General features: G+C 36.2%; 1 long non-coding RNA gene across 2 annotated transcripts; it reads left to right on the top strand.

The window, feature by feature from the left end:
• The first annotated feature begins 851 nt into the window (after nt 1–851).
• LOC110926491 lies at nt 852–3,583 on the top strand. 2 transcript variants are annotated; one of them, XR_002585270.2, is made up of 3 exons: nt 852–986; nt 1,989–2,074; nt 3,568–3,583. It is a non-coding gene; the product is annotated as an uncharacterized LOC110926491 (long non-coding RNA). The 2 variants fall into 2 exon arrangements; XR_002585271.1 differs by having other exon boundaries at nt 873–986; nt 1,986–2,074.
• Nucleotides 3,584–4,430: the final 847 nt, after the last annotated feature.

Raw genomic sequence — 4,430 nt, 5'->3', positions numbered from 1 at the left:
CTATCGATACCAATGACTGCGGGTTGACCGTTCGAGACGGTTCGCAATACATGATTACCACCGTAATCCATGCAAGTAATTGTCCTTAACAACCCCCGTGTGAACGGGTGCTGAGTCCAAACTATGGTACTACGTCGTTAAGGCAGGTAGACAACATTCCACGTGTAACACAATCAACAAGCATTCATTTAGTCACATAATACATGCGAATCGGTTAGCGTTCAAATAATTGAGTAGTGTGATCGATTGTGATTTTGATAAGTAACGTATGTAACACCCAAAAGTGCTAAAAGCAAAAAGGGATCGAGTATACTCACAGCGATTGATTGATGGATTGAAGGGAGCGCTTGAGAGTAGGGTTAGCCTGAACAGTTCGATAGCATAACGATGAATACACGTAAAATGTAAACAAGTGTAAGTGGGTTGAATAGCCTGGTCGATCGAACAGTAGGTTCGATCGAACGGGTCGTTCGTTCGGCTAGACAGTTCGTTCGGACAGTCTGTTCGATCGGCCGGTAGGCTCGATCGGCTGGACTGTTTGAGTGGATTGTTTCTTCCTTTGAGTAGGATGTGTTTGTGTATGATGGTTTGAACTTTTGAATTTTTCGTTGTTGTAACGCCCCAAAACTCGAATATTTACATTCATCATACGATTCCATATGATGAAACATAAAACAAAATGACTAGACTATTTAACCATTTAAATGGTTTAGTTAAAACAAATAAAGAATGAATTTGGGACAATTATGAATACATAACAAACATGAGGGGCTGAATTTGGAGATTTAGGATGAAGTTTGGATTAAATGTAAAAGGCAGAATTTTACTATGTGTAGTGTGTGTGTGTGTGTCGTATATGGAGAGGAAGAAAGAGGAGAAATCCTCTCAAGAACAAGAATGCAAATTCAGCCAAATCAAACCCAAGATCAAAGGAAAAACATTGCATGGATGAAGATCTCTCATCATCTAGCTCTAATAAGCAAGTGGTAAGTTGAATTTAATGTTTTGGTGATATTTGATGAAGTGGGTTATGTGTAATCCGTGAATGTATTATGAAATTGAATATGAATGTTAGTTAATATCAATGTGTTAAAGTTGTAATATGCTTAATTTGGATGGTATTGATGAGTTAGGATAAAACCCACTTAGAATTGTAGGAAGATGAAGTATAGTGAAGATTTATAATGAATTGTGTAATGTTGATATTAGAGTAGTGTTATAGAAAGTAGTTAGATGGATAAATTGATATAGACATATGATGCTTGGTTATGATGATGATTTGTGAAAGATTATGTTAATCCATGATTGAACTAGGAAGAATGTGCTTTAATTAGTTGTACATTGTTCTAAGGTAGTGGTACGCACACCAAGTGTTTGATGAAATGTCTAAGTGAAGTTAAGATGTGAGATCGTATGAAATGGCTTGATATATATATATATATGAATGAGATGAGGTAATGATGTAATTAGTAGTATACTAACTTGAAGAATGTGCTTTAGATGGAACTCATACAAGAATTCGGGTTGAATGTGTGTCTTGGTCAAGACTATGCATTAAGGACTTGTACATTGTGTTTTATGTCACTAGGTGATCATGTGATTGTAAGCACATTTGCATCGTGAATAAGAAATATATATAGCATCTTTAATATAGCATAAATGATGTTACGGATATAGGTGAATAAGTCGGAAGTTCATATGACAAACTGTTGACTTCTGAAAGTTAACTACGAATAGGAAGCACAATTTGACTTGTTGTTGTAAAGGTAGGATATTAGAAAGTCGTATAGTACATGTTACATCTATACGCGTTATATTAAATGACATGGTAAATTGTATGAGTTTGAAAGGATGTGAAATTGGGTATATGTCTTATACTTGTTATAATTGACTAATGAAAGTCAAATGTGAAATATGCAATTGATATGATCTTTAACATGTACAATTGTGTATGCTAATGAGAATGTGAATTGGTGGCATGAAAGTAGAGGAATCATATCAAGATGGACTCAAGCATGAAAGGCTAACGGGTCAAGAGGAGGCAAGGAAGTGGATACGGACACGGATGCACAAGGTAAGTGATTTCCGAATCACTTCTTAGTTTGTCAAGTAAGGTTATCTTCTAGTTAATTAGGCATGATAATTGAAGTCAAATAAGAAGGGTTGTATGAAATTGATGATTTACGTTAAGTAGGCCGAATGGGTCAAAATTGTGGTTTTATTACTATACCGGAAGGGTTGTATAAGTAATTGATTACGGTACTATAACCGGGTATGGGTAGAATTGTACATAAGTACGCTAACCAAGAATCGGAGATGCGGATTGATAGTCTAAAGACTCGGTTGTGAGTCATGGTTAATAGACAAACAATTTCGCATTTGAAATTGTATTAACAAAGTTTGCTTTCGTATAAATGAATGACATGAATAGGTTTAGCGCATACCGGGTATCGGGTGCATAAATCCCAAGTACTAACCTCGGATAATGTAAAAGTATTATAGTTATAACGTTTATGTAAGTCTTAGGTTAAAACAAATGAGTAGTTTGACGAAAACATGAACGGGTCGAATAAGTGAAAGCGGGTATATAAAGCCGAGAGCTTTAAATGAATATTTTCCTTAAACCGGATGTTGGATTTCAAGTTCATATGATAGAATGTGAATTTACAAGAATGTAGGAAGAAACGGGAGGTTAAACGGGTAAACGGTTCAAAAGTTATGCGCGTTTTAGTGCGTACGGACGACTAAACGAATCTGCAGCAAAAACACCTCTTAACTTAAGAGGAGTGCAAAAGAAACACCTCTTAATTTAAGAGGAGTGCAAAAGAAACACCTCTTAATTTAAGAGGAGTGCAAAAGAAACAGATCTTAACATAAGAGGAGTTCAAGTTTATTATCCGTGGACCACGACGGGCCTCCCAAACATGATTTTGATCGTTCCTTTGACGTTTATGGGCTATAAATCTAAGTCTAAGTACCATGTAATTAATGTATGGATATATAAAAGGTATGTAAGATCTTGAACGTGTACGTAAGAGTATATGTACATATGTAGACGTGTATTTAAGTATATGTGAAGGCACGTATAAGTGTATGCAAGTAAGTAGAGACGTAGTAATGTATGTAAGTATGTAGACATGTATGACATAGTAATGTATGTAAGTATGTAGACGTGTATTTATGTATATGTGAAGATACGTATGTGTATAAACGTATGTAGAGACGTAGTGATGTATGTGCGTATGTAGATGTGTATATGGTATATATGAGGGTACGTATGAGTGTATGCATGTATGTAGATACATAGGAAGGAATGTACGTATGTAGATGTGTATGTATGCATGTAAGAATGTATGTATGCATGATTTAGATACGTCGAGTAATACGTTATTAATAGTGTGCCTTGAGAATGAAAAGTAATGCAGGTACATTATTGAAGCCTCACCAGAACATGGATACGCGGATGAAATGCTTAAAGTTAGAATGATAACGCATTGGGAAGTGTACGAGATTGAATCTTGTTTATGTATTGTGTACTAATGTGATGAATGTATGTGGTGAGTGCAGGTTGTACGAATCACGGCCGGTTATCACGAGGAGTAGAGATCGAAGACCGAGTCACAAGATAGATTGTGAGGGAATAATTGAGTATATACTTTAGTAAGCAGGACTTACCCTTTGTTTTTGTAAAAGATACATATTAAAATGAACTTTCAAGTAGGTCAAGATGTTTGTAATGAAAGAAATTTTATGGCACGAATTTCCGCTGCGACTTTTTGTCAAATACGTATTAGGGTCTTACAAGTTGGTATTTGAGCCCCGGTTTGAGAGAATCAAGTACGAGAGGATAGGTACTTGGACTCAAACCTGTGTGCTCTTGTGATAAGGAACCCGTACAATCCATGACTCGATCAAGATCTAAAGGTAGAAATGGAATGAAAATGTGTATGTATGTATTCACATGAATAAAACTAACAGTATGTTATGTGTAAGGTAAGCATAGTTGCTTGGAAAGGATGACCCGTGAATGCGGTCTAGGACCGGCATCAAGGCAAGTAATAAGACGAATTGACCCCAGGTACGTAAACTTAACGTGTGGGCATATGAAATGGTATAATTAAGTAAGTGAAAGCATATTTTAAATGAAATATAATAATGACATGGTAAAGAAGTTTTGAAAATATTACACGTGCCGAAACTTAATTATGCGGACATAAGGTGGCGATTACGCGAAGACACGAAACTAGTATGTGGATTGTGTACCTAGCCAGTACACAAGAAACGTATGACGTTCGTGAGACCGTGATAATTGTTACAGGTATGTTCGTTAGAATTAGGTAGTAGGTGGACGTGGGGGTGAAGAGAAATGCAAGACTTTCATGAATCCGCGGGACGGATTCGAAACATGAAAGAAATGAAAGTATGAATGA

This window comes from Helianthus annuus, chromosome 17 (genome assembly GCF_002127325.2).
Source record: "Helianthus annuus cultivar XRQ/B chromosome 17, HanXRQr2.0-SUNRISE, whole genome shotgun sequence".
Classification (NCBI taxonomy): Eukaryota; Viridiplantae; Streptophyta; class Magnoliopsida; order Asterales; family Asteraceae; genus Helianthus; species Helianthus annuus.
This window is presented reverse-complemented; position numbering and strand designations above follow the sequence as displayed.